The sequence below is a fragment of the Lagenorhynchus albirostris genome, chromosome 16 (assembly GCF_949774975.1).
Source record: "Lagenorhynchus albirostris chromosome 16, mLagAlb1.1, whole genome shotgun sequence".
NCBI classification, from domain to species: Eukaryota; Metazoa; Chordata; class Mammalia; order Artiodactyla; family Delphinidae; genus Lagenorhynchus; species Lagenorhynchus albirostris.
This window is the reverse complement of record NC_083110.1, coordinates 1,001,933-1,028,906: the sequence shown is the minus strand read 5'-3', so window position 1 is coordinate 1,028,906 and position 26,974 is coordinate 1,001,933. Positions and strand designations below refer to the sequence as shown.

The 26,974-nt window shown below is 71.7% G+C and overlaps 10 pseudogenes; all 10 read left to right on the top strand.

Annotated features, from left to right (window-relative positions):
- The first annotated feature begins 1,907 nt into the window (after positions 1-1,907).
- On the top strand, positions 1,908-2,043 carry LOC132507639 (5S ribosomal RNA; annotated as a pseudogene).
- Positions 2,044-5,122: 3,079 nt separating this feature from the next.
- On the top strand, positions 5,123-5,258 carry LOC132507649 (5S ribosomal RNA; annotated as a pseudogene).
- Positions 5,259-7,273: 2,015 nt separating this feature from the next.
- On the top strand, positions 7,274-7,409 carry LOC132507635 (5S ribosomal RNA; annotated as a pseudogene).
- Positions 7,410-11,567: 4,158 nt separating this feature from the next.
- On the top strand, positions 11,568-11,703 carry LOC132507638 (5S ribosomal RNA; annotated as a pseudogene).
- Positions 11,704-13,718: 2,015 nt separating this feature from the next.
- On the top strand, positions 13,719-13,854 carry LOC132507648 (5S ribosomal RNA; annotated as a pseudogene).
- Positions 13,855-18,022: 4,168 nt separating this feature from the next.
- On the top strand, positions 18,023-18,158 carry LOC132507647 (5S ribosomal RNA; annotated as a pseudogene).
- A 2,017-nt stretch (positions 18,159-20,175) lies between these two features.
- LOC132507637 (5S ribosomal RNA) lies at positions 20,176-20,311 on the top strand (annotated as a pseudogene).
- A 2,015-nt stretch (positions 20,312-22,326) lies between these two features.
- Positions 22,327-22,462, top strand: LOC132507636 (5S ribosomal RNA; annotated as a pseudogene).
- Positions 22,463-24,498: 2,036 nt separating this feature from the next.
- LOC132507645 (5S ribosomal RNA) lies at positions 24,499-24,634 on the top strand (annotated as a pseudogene).
- Positions 24,635-26,626: 1,992 nt separating this feature from the next.
- Positions 26,627-26,762, top strand: LOC132507634 (5S ribosomal RNA; annotated as a pseudogene).
- The last annotated feature ends 212 nt before the right edge of the window (positions 26,763-26,974 follow it).

The window sequence follows — 26,974 nt, the reverse complement described above, 5'->3', positions numbered from 1 at the left end:
CAGGTACCGCTGCAGGCCCCACCTCCTCAGGCCCCTCCCACCACAGCAAGCGTCTGATGGGGCACTCCCCACCTGCCTGACCGGCCAGGCGGCCAGAAGGCGTCCCTGGAAGGCAGCGGCACACCAGACGCTCCGGGGGCGGCCTGACGCCACCCAGACATGGCCGCGGACCCGGGTGCCGTCCGTTCGGCCCGCGAGCCCCGCGAGCTGCACCTGGCCGCAGCCACTGGAGCCCAGCCCCGGCGCCGCCACCTGTCTTCCGGGGTGTCTCTCCACAGCTCCATCCGGAAAAAGCACCCCCTCCGCCGTTTCGCCGCGGCCGTGGGCGGGAGCGGGATCGAGGGCCCGGGCCGCTTCCCCGGGCCTGCCGGCCACCTGGGGCGGGGTCCTGAGCTCGGACGGTGGCGTCGGGGCAAGGGTGGCGTTGCTGTGTCTAAGGGGCCGTGCCAACTCAATGGTGGCTCCCAGTGGCTTCGGGCCAGCTGCTGTCGGACAGGAGGGCCGGGCCGGTCTGCCTCTGGGCTACGCCTACCACAGCGTGGGCGGGCAGGTGGGATGCCCGAGGGACCGCCGGCCCCGGGCCCTGAAGTCTCCGGGGCTACGTCCCTGTGAGCGGCCTGCGGGATCTGGGGAGGAAGGCTAAGCGCCGAAAAGTTTGCTGGGTCCCGCCCGCCCTGGGCTGGGTGGTCGCCAACACCTGCGCCACCACCCGGTCCCCGAGACCTCCGTTCCTCTGCCTAGGCGGGCGCCGGGGCCCCGCCAGGGGGGGCGGGCCGCTGGGCTGGCGGTAAGGCCCAAGGGCCTGCTAAGCTGCGCCTCAAGAGGTAGCCCGCGACCCACTGACACCTACTGCCAAACCTGCCTAGACGGGCCATGTCAAGTCTGGGTCTCAGAATCTAAGCTGTGTCGGGCCTGGTTAGAACTTGGATGGGAGACCTCCTGGATTGGAGAGCTCCTGGGAATACCGGGTGCTGTAGGCTTTTTGCCTCCCGCTCCGCTTTCTCCTTTTGTCGCCTGCGGCGGCTTCGGCGGCGGCCGTCTCCGCCCCCGCCGGGTACCAGGTACCGCTGCAGGCCCCACCTCCTCAGGCCCCTCCCACCACAGCAAGCGTCTGATGGGGCACTCCCCACCTGCCTGACCGGCCAGGCGGCCAGAAGGCGTCCCTGGAAGGCAGCGGCACACCAGACAGACGCTCCGGGGGCGGCCTGACGCCACCCAGACATGGCCGCGGACCCGGGTGCCGGCCGTTCGGCCCGCGAGCCCCGCGAGCTGCACCTGGCCGCAGCCACTGGAGCCCAGCCCCGGCGCCGCCACCTGTCTTCCGGGGTGTCTCTCCACAGCTCCATCCGGAAAAAGCACCCCCTCCGCCGTTTCGCCGCGGCCGTGGGCGGGAGCGGGATCGAGGGCCCGGGCCGCTTCCGCATGCCCGCCGGCCACCTTGGGTGGGGTCCTGAGCTCGGACGGTGGTGTGGGGGCAAGGGTGGCGTTGCTGTGTCTAAGGGGCCGTGCCAACTCAATGGTGGCTCCCAGTGGCTTCGGGCCAGCTGCTGTCGGACAGGAGGGCCGGGCCGGTCTGCCTCTGGGCTACGCCTAGCGCAGCGTGGGCCGGCAGGTGGGATGCCCGAGGGACCGCCGGCCCCGGGCCCTGAAGCCTCCGGGGCCACAACCCTGTGAGCAGCCTGCGGGATCTGGGGTGGGAGGCCAAACGCCGAAAAGTTTACTGTGTCCCACCCGCCCTGGGCTAGGAGGTCGCCAACTCCTCCGCCACCACCCGGTCCCCGAGACCTCCATTCCTCTGCCTAGGCGGGCGGCGATGCCCCGCCAAGGCGGGCGGGCCGCTGAGCTGGCTGTAAGGCCCAAGCGCCTGCTAAGCTGCGCCTCAAGAGGCAGCCCGCGACCCCCCCAGTGTCTACGGCCAAACCACCCTAGACGGGCCCGATCTCGACTCGATCTCGGAAGCTAAGCAGGGTTGGGCCTGGTTAGTAGTTGGATGGGAGACCTCCCAGACGGGAGAGCTCCTGGGAACGCCAGGTGCTGTAGGCTTTTTGCCTCCCGCTACACACCTTCTCCTTTCGTCGACCGCGGCGGTCGTGGCGGTGGCGGCGGTGGCGGCGGCGGTGGCGGCGGCGGTGGCGGCGGCCGTCTCCACCCCCGCCGGGTACCGCTGCAGGCCCCACCTCCTCAGGACCCTCCCACCACAGCAAGCGTCTGATGGGGCGCTCCCCGCCTGCCTGAGCGGCCAGGCGGCCAGAAGGCGTCCCTGGAAGGCAGCGGCACACCAGACGCTCCGTTGGTGCCCTGACGCGAAACAGACATGGCCGCGGACCCGGGTGCCGTCCACGCGGCCCGCGAGCCCCTCGACCTGCACCTGGCGGCCCCCACTGGAGCCCAGCCCCGGCGCCGCCACCTGTCTGCCGGGGGGTGTCTCTCCACAGCTCCATCCGGAAAATGCCCCCCCTCCACCGTTTCGCCACAGCCGGGTGCCGGAGAGGGATAGAGGGCCCAGGCCGCTTCGGCGGGCCTGCCGGCCACCTGGGGCGGGGTCCTGAGCTCGGACGGTGGTGTGGGGGCAAGGGTGGCGTTGCTGGGTCTAAGGGGCTTTGCCAACTCAATGGTGGCTCCCACTGGCTTCGGGCCAGCTGCTGTCGGGCAGGAGGGCCGGCCCGGTCTGCGGCCGGGCTGCGCCTAGCGCCGCGTGGGCCGGCAGGTGGGATGCCCAAGGGACCGCAGGCCCCGGGCCCTGAAGGCTCCGGGGCCACATCCCTGTGAGCGACCTGCGGGATCTGGGGTGGGAGGCCAAGCGCCGAAAAGTTTGCTGGGTCCCGCCCGCCCTGGGCTGGGTGGTCGCCAACACCTGCGCCACCACCCGGTCCCCGAGACCTCCGTTCCTCTGCCTAGGCGGGCGGCGGGGCCCCGCCAGGGCGGGCGGGCCGCTGGGCTGGCGGTAAGGCCCAAGGGCCTGCTAAGCTGCGCCTCGAGAGGCAGCCCGCGACCCACCGACACCTACTGCCAAACCAGCCTAGCCGGGCCCGATCAAGTGTGGATCTCGGAAGCTAAGCAGGGTCGGGCCTGGTTAGAACTTGGATGGGAGACCTCCTGGATTGGAGAGCTCCTGGGAATACCGGGTGCTGTAGGCTTTTTGCCTCCCGCTCCGCTTTCTCCTTTCGTCGCCTGCGGCGGCTGCGGCGGCGGCCGTCTCCGCCCCCACCGGGTACCAGGTACCGCTGCAGGCCCCACCTCCTCAGGCCCCTCCCACCACAGCAAGCGTCTGATGGGGCACTTCCCACCTGCCTGACCGGCCAGGCGGCCAGAAGGCGTCCCTGGAAGGCAGCGGCACACCAGACGCTCCGGGGGCGGCCTGACGCCACCCAGACATGGCCGCGGACCCGGGTGCCGTCCGTTCGGCCCGCGAGCCCCGCGAGCTGCACCTGGCCGCAGCCACTGGAGCCCAGCCCCGGCGCCGCCACCTGTCTTCCGGGGTGTCTCTCCACAGCTCCATCCGGAAAAAGCACCCCCTCCGCCGTTTCGCCGCGGCCGTGGGCGGGAGCGGGATCGAGGGCCCGGGCCGCTTCCCCGGGCCTGCCGGCCACCTGGGGCGGGGTCCTGAGCTCGGACGGTGGCGTCGGGGCAAGGGTGGCGTTGCTGTGTCTAAGGGGCCGTGCCAACTCAATGGTGGCTCCCAGTGGCTTCGGGCCAGCTGCTGTCGGACAGGAGGGCCGGGCCGGTCTGCCTCTGGGCTACGCCTACCACAGCGTGGGCGGGCAGGTGGGATGCCCGAGGGACCGCCGGCCCCGGGCCCTGAAGTCTCCGGGGCTACGTCCCTGTGAGCGGCCTGCGGGATCTGGGGAGGAAGGCTAAGCGCCGAAAAGTTTGCTGGGTCCCGCCCGCCCTGGGCTGGGTGGTCGCCAACACCTGCGCCACCACCCGGTCCCCGAGACCTCCGTTCCTCTGCCTAGGCGGGCGCCGGGGCCCCGCCAGGGGGGGCGGGCCGCTGGGCTGGCGGTAAGGCCCAAGGGCCTGCTAAGCTGCGCCTCAAGAGGTAGCCCGCGACCCACTGACACCTACTGCCAAACCTGCCTAGACGGGCCATGTCAAGTCTGGGTCTCAGAATCTAAGCTGTGTCGGGCCTGGTTAGAACTTGGATGGGAGACCTCCTGGATTGGAGAGCTCCTGGGAATACCGGGTGCTGTAGGCTTTTTGCCTCCCGCTCCGCTTTCTCCTTTTGTCGCCTGCGGCGGCTTCGGCGGCGGCCGTCTCCGCCCCCGCCGGGTACCAGGTACCGCTGCAGGCCCCACCTCCTCAGGCCCCTCCCACCACAGCAAGCGTCTGATGGGGCACTCCCCACCTGCCTGACCGGCCAGGCGGCCAGAAGGCGTCCCTGGAAGGCAGCGGCACACCAGACAGACGCTCCGGGGGCGGCCTGACGCCACCCAGACATGGCCGCGGACCCGGGTGCCGGCCGTTCGGCCCGCGAGCCCCGCGAGCTGCACCTGGCCGCAGCCACTGGAGCCCAGCCCCGGCGCCGCCACCTGTCTTCCGGGGTGTCTCTCCACAGCTCCATCCGGAAAAAGCACCCCCTCCGCCGTTTCGCCGCGGCCGTGGGCGGGAGCGGGATCGAGGGCCCGGGCCGCTTCCGCATGCCCGCCGGCCACCTTGGGTGGGGTCCTGAGCTCGGACGGTGGTGTGGGGGCAAGGGTGGCGTTGCTGTGTCTAAGGGGCCGTGCCAACTCAATGGTGGCTCCCAGTGGCTTCGGGCCAGCTGCTGTCGGACAGGAGGGCCGGGCCGGTCTGCCTCTGGGCTACGCCTAGCGCAGCGTGGGCCGGCAGGTGGGATGCCCGAGGGACCGCCGGCCCCGGGCCCTGAAGCCTCCGGGGCCACAACCCTGTGAGCAGCCTGCGGGATCTGGGGTGGGAGGCCAAACGCCGAAAAGTTTACTGTGTCCCACCCGCCCTGGGCTAGGAGGTCGCCAACTCCTCCGCCACCACCCGGTCCCCGAGACCTCCATTCCTCTGCCTAGGCGGGCGGCGATGCCCCGCCAAGGCGGGCGGGCCGCTGAGCTGGCTGTAAGGCCCAAGCGCCTGCTAAGCTGCGCCTCAAGAGGCAGCCCGCGACCCCCCCAGTGTCTACGGCCAAACCACCCTAGACGGGCCCGATCTCGACTCGATCTCGGAAGCTAAGCAGGGTTGGGCCCGGTTAGTAGTTGGATGGGAGACCTCCCAGACGGGAGAGCTCCTGGGAACGCCAGGTGCTGTAGGCTTTTTGCCTCCCGCTACACACCTTCTCCTTTCGTCGACCGCGGCGGTCGTGGCGGTGGCGGCGGTGGCGGCGGCGGTGGCGGCGGCGATGGCGGCGGCCGTCTCCACCCCCGCCGGGTACCGCTGCAGGCCCCACCTCCTCAGGACCCTCCCACCACAGCAAGCGTCTGATGGGGCGCTCCCCGCCTGCCTGAGCGGCCAGGCGGCCAGAAGGCGTCCCTGGAAGGCAGCGGCACACCAGACGCTCCGTTGGTGCCCTGACGCGAAACAGACATGGCCGCGGACCCGGGTGCCGTCCACGCGGCCCACGAGCCCCTCGACCTGCACCTGGCGGCCCCCACTGGAGCCCAGCCCCGGCGCCGCCACCTGTCTGCCGGGGGGTGTCTCTCCACAGCTCCATCCGGAAAAAGCCCCCCCTCCACCGTTTGGCCACGGCCGGGTGCCGGAGAGGGATAGAGGGCCCTGGCCGCTTCCGCGGGCCTGTTGGCCACCTGGGGCGGGCTCCTGAGCTCGGACGGTGGTGTGGGGGCAAGGGTGGCGTTGCTGGGTCTAAGGGGCTTTGCCAACTCAATGGTGGCTCCCACTGGCTTCGGGCCAGCTGCTGTCGGGCAGGAGGGCCGGCCCGGTCTGCGGCCGGGCTGCGCCTAGCGCCGCGTGGGCCGGCAGGTGGGATGCCCAAGGGACCGCAGGCCCCGGGCCCTGAAGGCTCCGGGGCCACATCCCTGTGAGCGACCTGCGGGATCTGGGGTGGGAGGCCAAGCGCCGAAAAGTTTGCTGGGTCCCGCCCGCCCTGGGCTGGGTGGTCGCCAACACCTGCGCCACCACCCGGTCCCCGAGACCTCCGTTCCTCTGCCTAGGCGGGCGGCGGGGCCCCGCCAGGGCGGGCGGGCCGCTGGGCTGGCGGTAAGGCCCAAGGGCCTGCTAAGCTGTGCCTCGAGAGGCAGCCCGCGACCCACCGAAACCTACTGCCAAACCAGCCTAGACGGGCCCGATCAAGTGTGGATCTCGGAAGCTAAGCAGGGTCGGGCCTGGTTAGAACTTGGATGGGAGACCTCCTGGATTGGAGAGCTCCTGGGAATACCGGGTGCTGTAGGCTTTTTGCCTCCCGCTCCGCTTTCTCCTTTTGTCACCTGCGGCGGCTGCGGCGGCGGCCGTCTCCGCCCCCGCCGGGTACCAGGTACCGCTGCAGGCCCCACCTCCTCAGGCCCCTCCCACCACAGCAAGCGTCTGATGGGGCACTCCCCACCTGCCTGACCGGCCAGGCGGCCAGAAGGCGTCCCTGGAAGGCAGCGGCACACCAGACGCTCCGGGGGCGGCCTGACGCCACCCAGACATGGCCGCGGACCCGGGTGCCGTCCGTTCGGCCCGCGAGCCCCGCGAGCTGCACCTGGCCGCAGCCACTGGAGCCCAGCCCCGGCGCCGCCACCTGTCTTCCGGGGTGTCTCTCCACAGCTCCATCCGGAAAAAGCACCCCCTCCGCCGTTTCGCCGCGGCCGTGGGCGGGAGCGGGATCGAGGGCCCGGGCCGCTTCCCCGGGCCTGCCGGCCACCTGGGGCGGGGTCCTGAGCTCGGACGGTGGCGTCGGGGCAAGGGTGGCGTTGCTGCGTCTAAGGGGCCGTGCCAACTCAATGGTGGCTCCCAGTGGCTTCGGGCCAGCTAGTGTCGGACAGGAGGGCCGGGCCGGTCTGCCTCTGGGCTACGCCTACCACAGCGTGGGCGGGCAGGTGGGATGCCCGAGGGACCGCCGGCCCCGGGCCCTGAAGTCTCCGGGGCTACGTCCCTGTGAGCGGCCTGTGGGATCTGCGGCGGGGCACGAAGCGCCGAAAAGCTTGCTGTGTCCCACCCGCCCTGGGCTAGGAGGTCGCCAACTCCTCCACCACCCCCCCGTCCCCGAGACCTCCGTTCCCCTGCCTAGGCGGGCGGTGGGGCCCTGCCGGGGCGGGTGGGCCGCTGGCGCGGGGTAAGCCCAAGCGCCTGCTAAGCTGCGCCTCAAGAGGCAGCCCGCGACCCCCCCAGTGTCTACGGCCAAACCACCCTAGACGGGCCCGATCTCGACTCGATCTCGGAAGCTAAGCAGGGTTGGGCCTGGTTAGTAGTTGGATGGGAGACCTCCCATACGGGAGAGCTCCTGGGAACGCCAGGTGCTGTAGGCTTTTTGCCTCCCGCTACACACCTTCTCCTTTCGTCGACCACGGCGGTCGTGGCGGTGGCGGCGGTGGCGGCGGCGGTGGCGGCGGCCGTCTCCACCCCCGCCGGGTACCGCTGCAGGCCCCACCTCCTCAGGACCCTCCCACCACAGCAAGCGTCTGATGGGGCGCTCCCCGCCTGCCTGAGCGGCCAGGCGGCCAGAAGGCGTCCCTGGAAGGCAGCGGCACACCAGACGCTCCGTTGGTGCCCTGACGCGAAACAGACATGGCCGCGGACCCGGGTGCCGTCCACGCGGCCCGCGAGCCCCTCGACCTGCACCTGGCGGCCCCCACTGGAGCCCAGCCCCGGCGCCGCCACCTGTCTGCCGGGGGGTGTCTCTCCACAGCTCCATCCGGAAAAAGCCCCCCCTCCACCGTTTCACCGCGGCCGGGTGCCGGAGAGGGATAGAGGGCCCAGGCCGCTTCGGCGGGCCTGCCGGCCACCTGGGGCGGGGTCCTGAGCTCAGAGAGTGGTGTGGGGGCAAGGGTGGCCTTGCTGGGTCTAAGGGGCTTTGCCAACTCAATGGTGGCTCCCACTGGTTTCGGGCCAGCTGCTGTCGGGCAGGAGGGCCGGCCCGGTCTGCGGCCGGGCTGCGCCTAGCGCCGCGTGGGCCGGAACGTGGGATGCCCAAGGGACCGCAGGCCCCGGGCCCTGAAGGCTCCGGGGCCACATCCCTGTGAGCGACCTGCGGGATCTGGGGTGGGAGGCCAAGCGCCGAAAAGTTTGCTGGGTCCCGCCCGCCCTGGGCTGGGTGGTCGCCAACACCTGCGCCACCACCCGGTCCCCGAGACCTCCGTTCCTCTGCCTAGGCTGGCGGCGGGGCCCCGCCAGGGCGGGCGGGCCGCTGGGCTGGCGGTAAGGCCCAAGGGCCTGCTAAGCTGCGCCTCGAGAGGCAGCCCGCGACCCACCGACACCTACTGCCAAACCAGCCTAGACGGGCCCGATCAAGTCTGGATCTCAGAAGCTAAGCTGTGTCGGGCCTGCTTAGAACTTGGATGGGAGACCTCCTGGATTGGAGAGCTCCTGGGAATACCGGGTGCTGTAGGCTTTTTGCCTCCCGCTCCGCTTTCTCCTTTTGTCGCCTGCGGCGGCTTCGGCGGCGGCCGTCTCCGCCCCCGCCGGGTACCAGGTACCGCTGCAGGCCCCACCTCCTCAGGCCCCTCCCACCACAGCAAGCGTCTGATGGGGCACTCCCCACCTGCCTGACCGGCCAGGCGGCCAGAAGGCGTCCCTGGAAGGCAGCGGCACACCAGACGCTCCGGGGGCGGCCTGACGCCACCCAGACAATGCCGCGGACCCGGGTGCCGGCCGTTCGGCCCGCGAGCCCCGCGAGCTGCACCTGGCCGCAGCCACTGGAGCCCAGCCCCGGCGCCGCCACCTGTCTTCCGGGGTGTCTCTCCACAGCTCCATCCGGAAAAAGCACCCCCTCCGCCGTTTCGCCGCGGCCGTGGGCGGGAGCGGGATCGAGGGCCCGGGCCGCTTCCGCATGCCCGCCGGCCACCTTGGGTGGGGTCCTGAGCTCGGACGGTGGTGTGGGGGCAAGGGTGGCGTTGCTGTGTCTAAGGGGCCGTGCCAACTCAATGGTGGCTCCCAGTGGCTTCGGGCCAGCTGCTGTCGGACAGGAGGGCCGGGCCGGTCTGCCTCTGGGCTACGCCTAGCGCAGCGTGGGCCGGCAGGTGGGATGCCCGAGGGACCGCCGGCCCCGGGCCCTGAAGCCTCCGGGGCCACAACCCTGTGAGCAGCCTGCGGGATCTGGGGTGGGAGGCCAAACGCCGAAAAGTTTGCTGTGTCCCACCCGCCCTGGGCTAGGAGGTCGCCAACTCCTCCGCCACCACCCGGTCCCCGAGACCTCCGTTCCTCTGCCTAGGCGGGCGGCGGTGCCCCGCCAAGGCGGGCGGGCCGCTGAGCTGGCGGTAAGGCCCAAGCGCCTGCTAAGCTGCGCCTCAAGAGGCAGCCCGCGACCCCCCCAGTGTCTACAGCCAAAACATCCTAGACGGGCCCGATCTCGACTCGATATCGGAGGCTAAGCAGGGTTGGGCCTGGTTAGTAGTTGGATGGGAGACCTCCCAGACGGGAGAGCTCCTGGGAACGCCAGGTGCTGTAGGCTTTTTGCCTCCCGCTACACACCTTCTCCTTTCGTCGACCGCGGCGGTCGTGCCGGTGGCGGCGGTGGCGGCGGCGGTGGCGGCGGCGGTGGCGGCGGCCGTCTCCACCCCCGCCGGGTACCGCTGCAGGCCCCACCTCCTCAGGACCCTCCCACCACAGCAAGCGTCTGATGGGGCGCTCCCCGCCTGCCTGAGCGGCCAGGCGGCCAGAAGGCGTCCCTGGAAGGCAGCGGCACACCAGACGCTCCGTTGGTGCCCTGACGCGAAACAGACATGGCCGCGGACCCGGGTGCCGTCCACGCGGCCCGCGAGCCCCTCGACCTGCACCTGGCGGCCCCCACTGGAGCCCAGCCCCGGCGCCGCCACCTGTCTGCCGGGGGGTGTCTCTCCACAGCTCCATCCGGAAAAAGCCCCCCCTCCACCGTTTCGCCACAGCCGGGTGCCGGAGAGGGATAGAGGGCCCAGGCCGCTTCGGCGGGCCTGCCGGCCACCTGGGGCGGGGTCCTGAGCTCGGACGGTGGTGTGGGGGCAAGGGTGGCGTTGCTGGGTCTAAGGGGCTTTGCCAACTCAATGGTGGCTCCCACTGGCTTCGGGCCAGCTGCTGTCGGGCAGGAGGGCCGGCCCGGTCTGCGGCCGGGCTGCGCCTAGCGCCGCGTGGGCCGGCAGGTGGGATGCCCAAGGGACCGCAGGCCCCGGGCCCTGAAGGCTCCGGGGCCACATCCCTGTGAGCGACCTGCGGGATCTGGGGTGGGAGGCCAAGCGCCGAAAAGTTTGCTGGGTCCCGCCCGCCCTGGGCTGGGTGGTCGCCAACACCTGCGCCACCACCCGGTCCCCGAGACCTCCGTTCCTCTGCCTAGGCGGGCGGCGGGGCCCCGCCAGGGCGGGCGGGCCGCTGGGCTGGCGGTAAGGCCCAAGGGCCTGCTAAGCTGCGCCTCGAGAGGCAGCCCGCGACCCACCGACACCTACTGCCAAACCAGCCTAGACGGGCCCGATCAAGTGTGGATCTCGGAAGCTAAGCAGGGTCGGGCCTGGTTAGAACTTGGATGGGAGACCTCCTGGATTGGAGAGCTCCTGGGAATACCGGGTGCTGTAGGCTTTTTGCCTCCCGCTCCGCTTTCTCCTTTCGTCGCCTGCGGCGGCTGCGGCGGCGGCCGTCTCCGCCCCCGCCGGGTACCAGGTACCGCTGCAGGCCCCACCTCCTCAGGCCCCTCCCACCACAGCAAGCGTCTGATGGGGCACTTCCCACCTGCCTGACCGGCCAGGCGGCCAGAAGGCGTCCCTGAAAGGCAGCGGCACACCAGACGCTCCGGGGGCGGCCTGACGCCACCCAGACATGGCCGCGGACCCGGGTGCCGTCCGTTCGGCCCGCGAGTCCCGCGAGCTGCACCTGGCCGCAGCCACTGGAGCCCAGCCCCGGCGCCGCCACCTGTCTTCCGGGGTGTCTCTCCACAGCTCCATCCGGAAAAAGCACCCCCTCCGCCGTTTCGCCGCGGCCGTGGGCGGGAGCGGGATCGAGGGCCCGGGCCGCTTCCCCGGGCCTGCCGGCCACCTGGGGTGGGCTCCTGAGCTCGGACGGTGGAGTCGGGGCAAGGGTGGCGTTGCTGCGTCTAAGGGGCCGTGCCAACTCAATGGTGGCTCCCAGTGGCTTCGGGCCAGCTGCTGTCGGACAGGAGGGCCGGGCCGGTCTGCCTCTGGGCTACGCCTACCACAGCGTGGGCGGGCAGGTGGGATGCCCGAGGGACCGCCGGCCCCGGGCCCTGAAGTCTCCGGGGCTACGTCCCTGTGAGCGGCCTGCGGGATCTGGGGTGGAAGGCTAAGCGCCGAAAAGTTTGCTGGGTCCCGCCCGCCCTGGGCTGGGTGGTCGCCAACACCTGCGCCACCACCCGGTCCCCGAGACCTCCGTTCCTCTGCCTAGGCGGGCGCCGGGGCCCCGCCAGGGGGGGCGGGCCGCTGGGCTGGCGGTAAGGCCCAAGGGCCTGCTAAGCTGCGCCTCAAGAGGCAGCCCGCGACCCCCCCAGTGTCTACGGCCAAACCACCCTAGACGGGCCCGATCTCGACTCGATCTCGGAAGCTAAGCAGGGTTGGGCCTGGTTAGTAGTTGGATGGGAGACCTCCCAGACGGGAGAGCTCCTGGGAACGCCAGGTGCTGTAGGCTTTTTGCCTCCCGCTACACACCTTCTCCTTTCGTCGACCGCGGCGGTCGTGGCGGTGGCGGCGGTGGCGGCGGCGGTGGCGGCGGCGGTGGCGGCGGCCGTCTCCACCCCCGCCGGGTACCGCTGCAGGCCCCACCTCCTCAGGACCCTCCCACCACAGCAAGCGTCTGATGGGGCGCTCCCCGCCTGCCTGAGCGGCCAGGCGGCCAGAAGGCGTCCCTGGAAGGCAGCGGCACACCAGACGCTCCGTTGGTGCCCTGACGCGAAACAGACATGGCCGCGGACCCGGGTGCCGTCCACGCGGCCCGCGAGCCCCTCGACCTGCACCTGGCGGCCCCCACTGGAGCCCAGCCCCGGCGCCGCCACCTGTCTGCCGGGGGGTGTCTCTCCACAGCTCCATCCGGAAAAAGCCCCCCCTCCACCGTTTCGCCACGGCCGGGTGCCGGAGAGGGATAGAGGGCCCAGGCCGCTTCCGCGGGCCTGCCGGCCACCTGGGGCGGGGTCCTGAGCTCGGACGGTGGTGTGGGGGCAAGGGTGGCGTTGCTGGGTCTAAGGGGCTTTGCCAACTCAATGGTGGCTCCCACTGGCTTCGGGCCAGCTGCTGTCGGGCAGGAGGGCCGGCCCGGTCTGCGGCCGGGCTGCGCCTAGCGCCGCGTGGGCCGGCAGGTGGGATGCCCAAGGGACCGCAGGCCCCGGGCCCTGAAGGCTCCGGGGCCACATCCCTGTGAGCGACCTGCGGGATCTGGGGTGGGAGGCCAAGCGCCGAAAAGTTTGCTGGGTCCCGCCCGCCCTGGGCTGGGTGGTCGCCAACACCTGCGCCACTACCCGGTCCCCGAGACCTCCGTTCCTCTGCCTAGGCGGGCGGCGGGGCCCCGCCAGGGCGGGCGGGCCGCTGGGCTGGCGGTAAGGCCCAAGGGCCTGCTAAGCTGCGCCTCGAGAGGCAGCCCGCGACCCACCGACACCTACTGCCAAACCAGCCTAGACCAGCCCGATCAAGTGTGGATCTCGGAAGCTAAGCAGGGTCGGGCCTGGTTAGAACTTGGATGGGAGACCTCCTGGATTGGAGAGCTCCTGGGAATACCGGGTGCTGTAGGCTTTTTGCCTCCCGCTCCGCTTTGTCCTTTCGTCGCCTGCGGCGGCTGCGGCGGCGGCCGTCTCCGCCCCCGCCGGGTACCAGGTACCGCTGCAGGCCCCACCTCCTCAGGCCCCTCCCACCACAGCAAGCGTCTGATGGGGCACTCCCCACCTGCCTGACCGGCCAGGCGGCCAGAAGGCGTCCCTGGAAGGCAGCGGCACACCAGACGCTCCGGGGGCGGCCTGACGCCACCCAGACATGGCCGCGGACCCGGGTGCCGTCCGTTCGGCCCGCGAGCCCCGCGAGCTGCACCTGGCCGCAGCCACTGGAGCCCAGCCCCGGCGCCGCCACCTGTCTTCCGGGGTGTCTCTCCACAGCTCCATCCGGAAAAAGCACCCCCTCCGCCGTTTCGCCGCGGCCGTGGGCGGGAGCGGGATCGAGGGCCCGGGCCGCTTCCCCGGGCCTGCCGGCCACCTGGGGCGGGGTCCTGAGCTCGGACGGTGGCGACGGGGCAAGGGTGGCGTTGCTGTGTCTAAGGGGCCGTGCCAACTCAATGGTGGCTCCCAGTGGCTTCGGGCCAGCTGCTGTCGGACAGGAGGGCCGGGCCGGTCTGCCTCTGGGCTACGCCTACCACAGCGTGGGCGGGCAGGTGGGATGCCCGAGGAACCGCCGGCCCCGGGCCCTGAAGTCTCCGGGGCTACGTCCCTGTGAGCGGCCTGTGGGATCTGCGGCGGGGCACAAAGCGCCGAAAAGCTTGCTGTGTCCCACCCGCCCTGGGCTAGGAGGTCGCCAACTCCTCCACCACCCCCCCGTCCCCGAGACCTCCGTTCCCCTGCCTAGGCGGGCGGTGGGGCCCTGCCGGGGCGGGTGGGCCGCTGGCGCGGGGTAAGCCCAAGCGCCTGCTAAGCTGCGCCTCAAGAGGCAGCCCGCGACCCCCCCAGTGTCTACGGCCAAACCACCCTAGACGGGCCCGATCTCGACTCGATCTCGGAAGCTAAGCAGGGTTGGGCCCGGTTAGTAGTTGGATGGGAGACCTCCCAGACGGGAGAGCTCCTGGGAACGCCAGGTGCTGTAGGCTTTTTGCCTCCCGCTACACACCTTCTCCTTTCGTCGACCGCGGCGGTCGTGCCGGTGGCGGCGGTGGCGGCGGCGGTGGCGGCGGCGGTGGCGGCGGCCGTCTCCACCCCCGCCGGGTACCGCTGCAGGCCCCACCTCCTCAGGACCCTCCCACCACAGCAAGCGTCTGATGGGGCGCTCCCCGCCTGCCTGAGCGGCCAGGCGGCCAGAAGGCGTCCCTGGAAGGCAGCGGCACACCAGACGCTCCGTTGGTGCCCTGACGCGAAACAGACATGGCCGCGGACCCGGGTGCCGTCCACGCGGCCCGCGAGCCCCTCGACCTGCACCTGGCGGCCCCCACTGGAGCCCAGCCCCGGCGCCGCCACCTGTCTGCCGGGGGGTGTCTCTCCGCAGCTCCATCCGGAAAAAGCCCCCCCTCCACCGTTTCGCCACGGCCGGGTGCCGGAGAGGGATAGAGGGCCCAGGCCGCTTCGGCGGGCCTGCCGGCCACCTGGGGCGGGGTCCTGAGCTCAGAGAGTGGTGTGGGGGCAAGGGTGGCCTTGCTGGGTCTAAGGGGCTTTGCCAACTCAATGGTGGCTCCCACTGGTTTCGGGCCAGCTGCTGTCGGGCAGGAGGGCCGGCCCGGTCTGCGGCCGGGCTGCGCCTAGCGCCGCGTGGGCCGGAACGTGGGATGCCCAAGGGACCGCAGGCCCCGGGCCCTGAAGGCTCCGGGGCCACATCCCTGTGAGCGACCTGCGGGATCTGGGGTGGGAGGCCAAGCGCCGAAAAGTTTGCTGGGTCCCGCCCGCCCTGGGCTGGGTGGTCGCCAACACCTGCGCCACCACCCGGTCCCCGAGACCTCCGTTCCTCTGCCTAGGCTGGCGGCGGGGCCCCGCCAGGGCGGGCGGGCCGCTGGGCTGGCGGTAAGGCCCAAGGGCCTGCTAAGCTGCGCCTCGAGAGGCAGCCCGCGACCCACCGACACCTACTGCCAAACCAGCCTAGACGGGCCCGATCAAGTCTGGATCTCAGAAGCTAAGCTGTGTCGGGCCTGCTTAGAACTTGGATGGGAGACCTCCTGGATTGGAGAGCTCCTGGGAATACCGGGTGCTGTAGGCTTTTTGCCTCCCGCTCCGCTTTCTCCTTTTGTCGCCTGCGGCGGCTTCGGCGGCGGCCGTCTCCGCCCCCGCCGGGTACCAGGTACCGCTGCAGGCCCCACCTCCTCAGGCCCCTCCCACCACAGCAAGCGTCTGATGGGGCACTCCCCACCTGCCTGACCGGCCAGGCGGCCAGAAGGCGTCCCTGGAAGGCAGCGGCACACCAGACGCTCCGGGGGCGGCCTGACGCCACCCAGACAATGCCGCGGACCCGGGTGCCGGCCGTTCGGCCCGCGAGCCCCGCGAGCTGCACCTGGCCGCAGCCACTGGAGCCCAGCCCCGGCGCCGCCACCTGTCTTCCGGGGTGTCTCTCCACAGCTCCATCCGGAAAAAGCACCCCCTCCGCCGTTTCGCCGCGGCCGTGGGCGGGAGTGGGATCGAGGGCCCGGGCCGCTTCCGCATGCCCGCCGGCCACCTTGGGTGGGGTCCTGAGCTCGGACGGTGGTGTGGGGGCAAGGGTGGCGTTGCTGTGTCTAAGGGGCTGTGCCAACTCAATGGTGGCTCCCAGTGGCTTCGGGCCAGCTGCTGTCGGACAGGAGGGCCGGGCCGGTCTGCCTCTGGGCTACGCCTAGCGCAGCGTGGGCCGGCAGGTGGGATGCCTGAGGGACCGCCGGCCCCGGGCCCTGAAGCCTCCGGGGCCACAACCCTGTGAGCGGCCTTCGGGATCTGGGGTGGGAGGCCAAGCGCCGAAAAGTTTGCTGTGTCCCACCCGCCCTGGGCTAGGAGGTCGCCAACTCCTCCGCCACCACCCGGTCCCCGAGACCTCCGTTCCTCTGCCTAGGCGGGCGGCGGTGCCCCGCCAAGGCGGGCGGGCCGCTGAGCTGGCGGTAAGGCCCAAGCGCCTGCTAAGCTGCGCCTCAAGAGGCAGCCCGCGACCCCCCCAGTGTCTACAGCCAAACCACCCTAGACGGGCCCGATCTCGACTCGATATCGGAGGCTAAGCAGGGTTGGGCCTGGTTAGTAGTTGGATGGGAGACCTCCCAGACGGGAGAGCTCCTGGGAACGCCAGGTGCTGTAGGCTTTTTGCCTCCCGCTACACACCTTCTCCTTTCGTCGACCGCGGCGGTCGTGCCGGTGGCGGCGGTGGCGGCGGCGGTGGCGGCGGCGGTGGCGGCGGCCGTCTCCACCCCTGCCGGGTACCGCTGCAGGCCCCACCTCCTCAGGACCCTCCCACCACAGCAAGCGTCTGATGGGGCGCTCCCCGCCTGCCTGAGCGGCCAGGCGGCCAGAAGGCGTCCCTGGAAGGCAGCGGCACACCAGACGCTCCGTTGGTGCCCTGACGCGAAACAGACATGGCCGCGGACCCGGGTGCCGTCCACGCGGCCCGCGAGCCCCTCGACCTGCACCTGGCGGCCCCCACTGGAGCCCAGCCCCGGCGCCGCCACCTGTCTGCCGGGGGGTGTCTCTCCACAGCTCCATCCGGAAAAAGCCCCCCCTCCACCGTTTCGCCACAGCCGGGTGCCGGAGAGGGATAGAGGGCCCAGGCCGCTTCCGCGGGCCTGCCGGCCACCTGGGGCGGGGTCCTGAGCTCGGACGGTGGTGTGGGGGCAAGGGTGGCGTTGCTGGGTCTAAGGGGCTTTGCCAACTCAATGGTGGCTCCCACTGGCTTCGGGCCAGCTGTTGTCGGGCAGGAGGGCCGACCCGGTCTGCGGCCGGGCTGCGCCTAGCGCCGCGTGGGCCGGCAGGTGGGATGCCCAAGGGACCGCAGGCCCCGGGCCCTGAAGGCTCCGGGGCCACATCCCTGTGAGCGACCTGCGGGATCTGGGGTGGGAGGCCAAGCGCCGAAAAGTTTGCTGGGTCCCGCCCGCCCTGGGCTGGGTGGTCGCCAACACCTGCGCCACCACCCGGTCCCCGAGACCTCCGTTCCTCTGCCTAGGCGGGCGGCGGGGCCCCGCCAGGGCGGGCGGGCCGCTGGGCTGGCGGTAAGGCCCAAGGGCCTGCTAAGCTGCGCCTCGAGAGGCAGCCCGCGACCCACCGACACCTACTGCCAAACCAGCCTAGACGGGCCCGATCAAGTGTGGATCTCGGAAGCTAAGCAGGGTCGGGCCTGGTTAGAACTTGGATGGGAGACCTCCTGGATTGGAGAGCTCCTGGGAATACCGGGTGCTGTAGGCTTTTTGCCTCCCGCTCCGCTTTGTCCTTTCGTCGCCTGCGGCGGCTGCGGCGGCGGCCGTCTCCGCCCCCGCCGGGTACCAGGTACCGCTGCAGGCCCCACCTCCTCAGGCCCCTCCCACCACAGCAAGCGTCTGATGGGGCACTCCCCACCTGCCTGACCGGCCAGGCGGCCAGAAGGCGTCCCTGGAAGGCAGCGGCACACCAGACGCTCCGGGGGCGGCCTGACGCCACCCAGACATGGCCGCGGACCCGGGTGCCGTCCGTTCGGCCCGCGAGCCCCGCGAGCTGCACCTGGCCGCAGCCACTGGAGCCCAGCCCCGGCGCCGCCACCTGTCTTCCGGGGTGTCTCTCCACAGCTCCATCCGGAAAAAGCACCCCCTCCGCCGTTTCGCCGCGGCCGTGGGCGGGAGCGGGATCGAGGGCCCGGGCCGCTTCCCCGGGCCTGCCGGCCACCTGGGGCGGGGTCCTGAGCTCGGACGGTGGCGACGGGGCAAGGGTGGCGTTGCTGCGTCTAAGGGGCCGTGCCAACTCAATGGTGGCTCCCAGTGGCTTCGGGCCAGCTGCTGTCGGACAGGAGGGCCGGGCCGGTCTGCCTCTGGGCTACGCCTACCACAGCGTGGGCGGGCAGGTGGGATGCCCGAGGGACCGCCGGCCCCGGGCCCTGAAGTCTCCGGGGCTACGTCCCTGTGAGCGGCCTGTGGGATCTGCGGCGGGGCACGAAGCGCCGAAAAGCTTGCTGTGTCCCACCCGCCCTGGGCTAGGAGGTCGCCAACTCCTCCACCACCCCCCCGTCCCCGAGACCTCCGTTCCCCTGCCTAGGCGGGCGGTGGGGCCCTGCCGGGGCGGGTGGGCCGCTGGCGCGGGGTAAGCCCAAGCGCCTGCTAAGCTGCGCCTCAAGAGGCAGCCCGCGACCCCCCCAGTGTCTACGGCCAAACCACCCTAGACGGGCCCGATCTCGACTCGATCTCGGAAGCTAAGCAGGGTTGGGCCCGGTTAGTAGTTGGATGGGAGACCTCCCAGACGGGAGAGCTCCTGGGAACGCCAGGTGCTGTAGGCTTTTTGCCTCCCGCTACACACCTTCTCCTTTCGTCGACCGCGGCGGTCGTGGCGGTGGCGGCGGTGGCGGCGGCGGTGGCGGCGGCGGTGGCGGCGGCCGTCTCCACCCCCGCCGGGTACCGCTGCAGGCCCCACCTCCTCAGGACCCTCCCACCACAGCAAGCGTCTGATGGGGCGCTCCCCGCCTGCCTGAGCGGCCAGGCGGCCAGAAGGCGTCCCTGGAAGGCAGCGGCACACCAGACGCTCCGTTGGTGCCCTGACGCGAAACAGACATGGCCGCGGACCCGGGTGCCGTCCACGCGGCCCGCGAGCCCCTCGACCTGCACCTGGCGGCCCCCACTGGAGCCCAGCCCCGGCGCCGCCACCTGTCTGCCGGGGGGTGTCTCTCCACAGCTCCATCCGGAAAAAGCCCCCCCTCCACCGTTTCGCCACAGCCGGGTGCCGGAGAGGGATAGAGGGCCCAGGCCGCTTCGGCGGGCCTGCCGGCCACCTGGGGCGGGGTCCTGAGCTCGGACGGTGGTGTGGGGGCAAGGGTGGCGTTGCTGGGTCTAAGGGGCTTTGCCAACTCAATGGTGGCTCCCACTGGCTTCGGGCCAGCTGCTGTCGGGCAGGAGGGCCGGCCCGGTCTGCGGCCGGGCTGCGCCTAGCGCCGCGTGGGCCGGCAGGTGGGATGCCCAAGGGACCGCAGGCCCCGGGCCCTGAAGGCTCCGGGGCCACATCCCTGTGAGCGACCTGCGGGATCTGGGGTGGGAGGCCAAGCGCCGAAAAGTTTGCTGGGTCCCGCCCGCCCTGGGCTGGGTGGTCGCCAACACCTGCGCCACCACCCGGTCCCCGAGACCTCCGTTCCTCTGCCTAGGCGGGCGGCGGGGCCCCGCCAGGGCGGGCGGGCCGCTGGGCTGGCGGTAAGGCCCAAGGGCCTGCTAAGCTGCGCCTCGAGAGGCAGCCCGCGACCCACCGACACCTACTGCCAAACCAGCCTAGACGGGCCCGATCAAGTGTGGATCTCGGAAGCTAAGCAGGGTCGGGCCTGGTTAGAACTTGGATGGGAGACCTCCTGGATTGGAGAGCTCCTGGGAATACCGGGTGCTGTAGGCTTTTTGCCTCCCGCTCCGCTTTCTCCTTTCGTCGCCTGCGGCGGCTGCGACGGCGGCCGTCTCCGCCCCCGCCGGGTACCAGGTACCGCTGCAGGCCCCACCTCCTCAGGCCCCTCCCACCACAGCAAGCGTCTGATGGGGCACTTCCCACCTGCCTGACCGGCCAGGCGGCCAGAAGGCGTCCCTGAAAGGCAGCGGCACACCAGACGCTCCGGGGGCGGCCTGACGCCACCCAGACATGGCCGCGGACCCGGGTGCCGTCCGTTCGGCCCGCGAGCCCCGCGAGCTGCACCTGGCCGCAGCCACTGGAGCCCAGCCCCGGCGCCGCCACCTGTCTTCCGGGGTGTCTCTCCACAGCTCCATCCGGAAAAAGCACCCCCTCCGCCGTTTCGCCGCGGCCGTGGGCGGGAGCGGGATCGAGGGCCCGGGCCGCTTCCCCGGGCCTGCCGGCCACCTGGGGTGGGCTCCTGAGCTCGGACGGTGGAGTCGGGGCAAGGGTGGCGTTGCTGCGTCTAAGGGGCCGTGCCAACTCAATGGTGGCTCCCAGTGGCTTCGGGCCAGCTGCTGTCGGACAGGAGGGCCGGGCCGGTCTGCCTCTGGGCTACGCCTACCACAGCGTGGGCGGGCAGGTGGGATGCCCGAGGGACCGCCGGCCCCGGGCCCTGAAGTCTCCGGGGCTACGTCCCTGTGAGCGGCCTGCGGGATCTGGGGTGGAAGGCTAAGCGCCGAAAAGTTTGCTGGGTCCCGCCCGCCCTGGGCTGGGTGGTCGCCAACACCTGCGCCACCACCCGGTCCCCGAGACCTCCGTTCCTCTGCCTAGGCGGGCGCCGGGGCCCCGCCAGGGGGGGCGGGCCGCTGGGCTGGCGGTAAGACCCAAGGGCCTGCTAAGCTGCGCCTCAAGAGGCAGCCCGCGACCCCCCCAGTGTCTACGGCCAAACCACCCTAGACGGGCCCGATCTCGACTCGATCTCGGAAGCTAAGCAGGGTTGGGCCTGGTTAGTAGTTGGATGGGAGACCTCCCAGACGGGAGAGCTCCTGGGAACGCCAGGTGCTGTAGGCTTTTTGCCTCCCGCTACACACCTTCTCCTTTCGTCGACCGCGGCGGTCGTGGCGGTGGCGGCGGTGGCGGCGGCGGTGGCGGCGGCGGTGGCGGCGGCCGTCTCCACCCCCGCCGGGTACCGCTGCAGGCCCCACCTCCTCAGGACCCTCCCACCACAGCAAGCGTCTGATGGGGCGCTCCCCGCCTGCCTGAGCGGCCAGGCGGCCAGAAGGCGTCCCTGGAAGGCAGCGGCACACCAGACGCTCCGTTGGTGCCCTGACGCGAAACAGACATGGCCGCGGACCCGGGTGCCGTCCACGCGGCCCGCGAGCCCCTCGACCTGCACCTGGCGGCCCCCACTGGAGCCCAGCCCCGGCGCCGCCACCTGTCTGCCGGGGGGTGTCTCTCCACAGCTCCATCCGGAAAAAGCCCCCCCTCCACCCTTTCGCCACGGCCGGGTGCCGGAGAGGGATAGAGGGCCCAGGCCGCTTCCGCGGGCCTGCCGGCCACCTGGGGCGGGGTCCTGAGCTCGGACGGTGGTGTGGGGGCAAGGGTGGCGTTGCTGGGTCTAAGGGGCTTTGCCAACTCAATGGTGGCTCCCACTGGCTTCGGGCCAGCTGCTGTCGGGCAGGAGGGCCGGCCCGGTCTGCGGCCGGGCTGCGCCTAGCGCCGCGTGGGCCGGCAGGTGGGATGCCCAAGGGACCGCAGGCCCCGGGCCCTGAAGGCTCCGGGGCCACATCCCTGTGAGCGACCTGCGGGATCTGGGGTGGGAGGCCAAGCGCCGAAAAGTTTGCTGGGTCCCGCCCGCCCTGGGCTGGGTGGTCGCCAACACCTGCGCCACCACCCGGTCCCCGAGACCTCCGTTCCTCTGTCTAGGCGGGCGGCGGGGCCCCGCCAGGGCGGGCGGGCCGCTGGGCTGGCGGTAAGGCCCAAGGGCCTGCTAAGCTGCGCCTCGAGAGGCAGCCCGCGACCCACCGACACCTACTGCCAAACCAGCCTAGACGGGCCCGATCAAGTGTGGATCTCGGAAGCTAAGCAGGGTCGGGCCTGGTTAGAACTTGGATGGGAGACCTCCTGGATTGGAGAGCTCCTGGGAATACCGGGTGCTGTAGGCTTTTTGCCTCCCGCTCCGCTTCCTCCTTTTGTCACCTGCGGCGGCTGCGGTGGCAGCCGTCTCCGCCCCCGCCGGGTACCAGGTACCGCTGCAGGCCCCACCTCCTCAGGCCCCTCCCACCACAGCAAGCGTCTGATGGGGCACTCCCCACCTGCCTGACCGGCCAGGCGGCCAGAAGGCGTCCCTGGAAGGCAGCGGCACACCAGTCGCTCCGGGGGCGGCCTGACGCCACCCAGACATGGCCGCGGACCCGGGTGCCGTCCGTTCGGCCCGCGAGCCCCGCGAGCTGCACCTGGCCGCAGCCACTGGAGCCCAGCCCCGGCGCCGCCACCTGTCTTCCGGGGTGTCTCTCCACAGCTCCATCCGGAAAAAGCACCCCCTCCGCCGTTTCGCCGCGGCCGTGGGCGGGAGCGGGATCGAGGGCCCGGGCCGCTTCCCCGGGCCTGCCGGCCACCTGGGGTGGGCTCCTGAGCTCGGACGGTGGCGTCGGGGCAAGGGTGGCGTTGCTGCGTCTAAGGGGCCGTGCCAACTCAATGGTGGCTCCCAGTGGCTTCGGGCCAGCTGCTGTCGGACAGGAGGGCCGGGCCGGTCTGCCTCTGGGCTACGCCTACCACAGCGTGGGCGGGCAGGTGGGATGCCCGAGGGACCGCCGGCCCCGGGCCCTGAAGTCTCCGGGGCTACGTCCCTGTGAGCGGCCTGTGGGATCTGCGGCGGGGCACGAAGCGCCGAAAAGCTTGCTGTGTCCCACCCGCCCTGGGCTAGGAGGTCGCCAACTCCTCCACCACCCCCCCGTCCCCGAGACCTCCGTTCCCCTGCCTAGGCGGGCGGTGGGGCCCTGCCGGGGCGGGTGGGCCGCTGGCGCGGGGTAAGCCCAAGCGCCTGCTAAGCTGCGCCTCAAGAGGCAGCCCGCGACCCCCCCAGTGTCTACGGCCAAACCACCCTAGACGGGCCCGATCTCGACTCGATCTCGGAAGCTAAGCAGGGTTGGGCCTGGTTAGTAGTTGGATGGGAGACCTCCCAGACGGGAGAGCTCCTGGGAACGCCAGGTGCTGTAGGCTTTTTGCCCCCGCTACACACTTTCTCCTTTCGTCAACCGCGGCGGTCGTGCCGGTGGCGGCGGTGGCGGCGGCGGTGGCGGCGGCGGTGGGGGCGGCCGTCTCCACCCCCCCCGGGTACCGCTGCAGGCCCCACCTCCTCAGGACCCTCCCACCACAGCAAGCGTCTGATGGGGCGCTCCCCGCCTGCCTGAGCGGCCAGGCGGACAGAAGGCGTCCCTGGAAGGCAGCGGCACACCAGACGCTCCGTTGGTGCCCTGACGCGAAACAGACATGGCCGCGGACCCGGGTGCCGTCCACGCGGCCCGCGAGCCCCTCGACCTGCACCTGGCGGCCCCCACTGGAGCCCAGCCCCGGCGCCGCCACCTGTCTGCCGGGGGGTGTCTCTCCACAGCTCCATCCGGAAAAAGCCCCCCCTCCACCGTTTCGCCACGGCCGGGTGCCGGAGAGGGATAGAGGGCCCAGGCCGCTTCCGCGGGCCTGCCGGCCACCTGGGGCGGCCTGAGCTCGGACGGTGGTGTGGGGGCAAGGGTGGCGTTGCTGGGTCTAAGGGGCTTTGCCAACTCAATGGTGGCTCCCACTGGCTTCGGGGCCAGCTGCTGTCGGGCAGGAGGGCCGCCCGGTCTGCGGCCGGGCTGTGCCTAGCGCCGCGTGGGCCGGCAGGTGGGATGCCCAAGGGACCGCAGGCCCCGGGCCCTGAAGGCTCCGGGGCCACATCCCTGTGAGCGACCTGCGGGATCTGGGGTGGGAGGCCAAGCGCCGAAAAGTTTGCTGGGGTCCCGCCCGCCCTGGGCTGGGTGGTCGCCAACACCTGCGCCACCACACCCGGTCCCCGAGACCTCCGTTCCTCTGCCTAGGCGGGCGGCGGGGGCCCCGCCAGGGCGGGCGGGCCGCTGGGCTGGCGGTAAGGCCCAAGGGCCTGCTAAGCTGCGCCTCGAGAGGCAGCCCGCGACCCACCGACACCTACTGCCAAACCAGCCTAGACGGGGCCCGATCAAGTGTGGATCTCGGAAGCTAAGCAGGGTCGGGCCTGGTTAGAACTTGGATGGGAGACCTCCTGGATTGGAGAGCTCCTGGGAATACCGGGTGCTGTAGGCTTTTTGCCTCCCCGCTCCGCTTTCTCTCCTTCTGTCGCCTGCCGCGGCTGCGGCGGCGGCCGTCTCCGCCCCCCGGCGGGTACCAGGTACCGCTGCAGGCCCCACCTCCTCAGGACCCTCCCACCACAGCAAGCGTCTGATGGGGCACTCCCCACCTGCCTGACCGGCCCAGGCGGCCAGAAGGCGTCCCCTGGAAGGCAGCGGCCACACCAGACGCTCCGGGGGCGGCCCTGACGCCACCCAGACATGGGCCGCGGACCCGGGTGCCGTCCGTTCGGCCCGCGAGCCCCGCGAGCTGCACCTGGCCGCAGCCACTGGAGCCCAGCCCCGGCGCCGCCACCTGTCTTCCGGGGTGTCTCTCCACAGCTCCATCCGGAAAAAGCACCCCCCTCCGCCGTTTCGCCGCGGCCGTGGGCGGGGAGCGGGATCGAGGGCCCGGGGCCGCTTCCCCCCGGGCCTGCCGGCCACCTGGGGCGGGGTCCCTGAGCTCGGACGGTGGCGACGGGGCAAGGGTGGCGTTGCTGTGTCTAAGGGGCCGTGCCAACTCAATGGTGGCTCCCCAGTGGCTTCGGGCCAGCTGCTGTCGGACAGGAGGGCCGGGCCGGTCTGCCTCTGGGCTACGCCTACCACAGCGTGGGCGGGCAGGTGGGATGCCCGAGGGACCGCCGGCCCCGGGCCCTGAAGTCTCCGGGGCTACGTCCCTGTGAGCGGCCTGTGGGATCTGCGGCGGGGGCACGAAGCGCCGAAAAGCTTGCTGTGTCCCACCCGCCCTGGGCTAGGAGGTCGCCAAACTCCTCCACCACCCCCCCCGTCCCCGAGACCTCCGTTCCCCTGCCTAGGCGGGCGGTGGGGCCCTGCCGGGTGCGGGTGGGCCGCTGGCGTGGGGTAAGCCCAAGCGCCTGCTAAGCTGCGCCTCAAGAGGCAGCCCGCGACCCCCCCAGTGTCTACGGCCAAACCACCCTAGACGGGCCCGATCTCGACTCGATCTCGGAAGCTAAGCAGGGTTGGGCCCGGTTAGTAGTTGGATGGGAGACCTCCCAGACGGGAGAGCTCCTGGGAACGCCAGGTGCTGTAGGCTTTTTGCCTCCCGCTACACACCTTCTCCTTTCGTCGACCGCGCGGCGGTCGTGGCGGTGGCGGCGGTGGCGGCGGCCGTCTCCACCCCCGCCGGGTACCGCTGCAGGCCCCACCTCCTCAGGACCCTCCCACCACAGCAAGCGTCTGATGGGGCGCTCCCCGCCTGCCTGAGCGGCCAGGCGGCCAGAAGGCGTCCCTGGAAGGCAGCGGCACACCAGACGCTCCGTTGGTGCCCTGACGCGAAACAGACATGGCCGCGGACCCGGGTGCCGTCCACGCGGCCCGCGAGCCCCTCGACCTGCACCTGGCGGCCCCCACTGGAGCCCAGCCCCGGCGCCGCCACCTGTCTGCCGGGGGGTGTCTCTCCACAGCTCCATCCGGAAAAAGCCCCCCCTCCACCGTTTCGCCACGGCCGGGTGCCGGAGAGGGATAGAGGGCCCAGGCCGCTTCCGCGGGCCTGCCGGCCACCTGGGGCGGGGTCCTGAGCTCGGACGGTGGTGTGGGGGCAAGGGTGGCGTTGCTGGGTCTAAGGGGCTTTGCCAACTCAATGGTGGCTCCCACTGGCTTCGGGCCAGCTGCTGTCGGGCAGGAGGGCCGGCCCGGTCTGCGGCCGGGCTGCGCCTAGCGCCGCGTGGGCCGGCAGGTGGGATGCCCAAGGGACCGCAGGCCCCGGGCCCTGAAGGCTCCGGGGCCACATCCCTGTGAGCGACCTGCGGGATCTGGGGTGGGAGGCCAAGCGCCGAAAAGTTTGCTGGGTCCCGCCCGCCCTGGGCTGGGTGGTCGCCAACACCTGCGCCACCACCCGGTCCCCGAGACCTGCGTTCCTCTGCCTAGGCGGGCGGCGGGGCCCCGCCAGGGCGGGCGGGCCGCTGGGCTGGCGGTAAGGCCCAAGGGCCTGCTAAGCTGCGCCTCGAGAGGCAGCCCGCGACCCACCGACACCTACTGCCAAACCAGCCTAGACGGGCCCGATCAAGTGTGGATCTCGGAAGCTAAGCAGGGTCGGGCCTGGTTAGAACTTGGATGGGAGACCTCCTGGATTGGAGAGCTCCTGGGAATACCGGGTGCTGTAGGCTTTTTGCCTCCCGCTCCGCTTTCTCCTTTCGTCACCTGCGGCGGCTGCGGCGGCGGCCGTCTCCGCCCCCGGCGGGTACCAGGTACCGCTGCAGGCCCCACCTCCTCAGGCCCCTCCCACCACAGCAAGCGTCTGATGGGGCACTCCCCACCTGCCTGACCGGCCAGGCGGCCAGAAGGCGTCCCTGGAAGGCAGCGGCACACCAGACGCTCCGGGGGCGGCCTGACGCCACCCAGACATGGCCGCGGACCCGGGTGCCGTCCGTTCGGCCCGCGAGCCCCGCGAGCTGCACCTGGCCGCAGCCACTGGAGCCCAGCCCCGGCGCCGCCACCTGTCTTCCGGGGTGTCTCTCCACAGCTCCATCCGGAAAAAGCACCCCCTCCGCCGTTTCGCCACGGCCGGGTGCCGGAGAGGGATAGAGGGCCCAGGCCGCTTCCGCGGGCCTGCCGGCCACCTGGGGCGGGGTCCTGAGCTCGGACGGTGGCGTCGGGGCAAGGGTGGCGTTGCTGTGTCTAAGGGGCCGTGCCAACTCAATGGTGGCTCCCAGTGGCTTCGGGCCAGCTGCTGTCGGACAGGAGGGCCGGGCCGGTCTGCCTCTGGGCTACGCCTACCACAGCGTGGGTGGGCAGGTGGGATGCCCGAGGGACCGCCGGTCCCGGGCCCTGAAGTCTCCGGGGCTACGTCCCTGTGAGCGGCCTGTGGGATCTGCGGCGGGGCACGAAGCGCCGAAAAGCTTGCTGTGTCCCACCCGCCCTGGGATACGAGTTCGCCAACTCCTCCACCACCCCCCGTCCCCGAGACCTCCGTTCCCCTGCCTAGGCGGGCGGTGGGGCCCTGCCGGGGCGGGTGGGCCGCTGGCGCGGGGTAAGCCCAAGCGCCTGCTAAGCTGCGCCTCAAGAGGCAGCCCGCGACCCCCCCAGTGTCTACGGCCAAACCACCCTAGACGGGCCCGATCTCGACTCGATCTCGGAAGCTAAGCAGGGTTGGGCCTGGTTAGTAGTTGGATGGGAGACCTCCCAGACGGGAGAGCTCCTGGGAACGCCAGGTGCTGTAGGCTTTTTGCCTCCCGCTACACACCTTCTCCTTTCGTCGACCGCGGCGGTCGTGCCGGTGGCGGCGGTGGCGGCGGCGGTGGCGGCGGTGGTGGTGGCGGCCGTCTCCACCCCCGCCGGGTACCGCTGCAGGCCCCACCTCCTCAGGACCCTCCCACCACAGCAAGCGTCTGATGGGGCGCTCCCCGCCTGCCTGAGCGGCCAGGCGGCCAGAAGG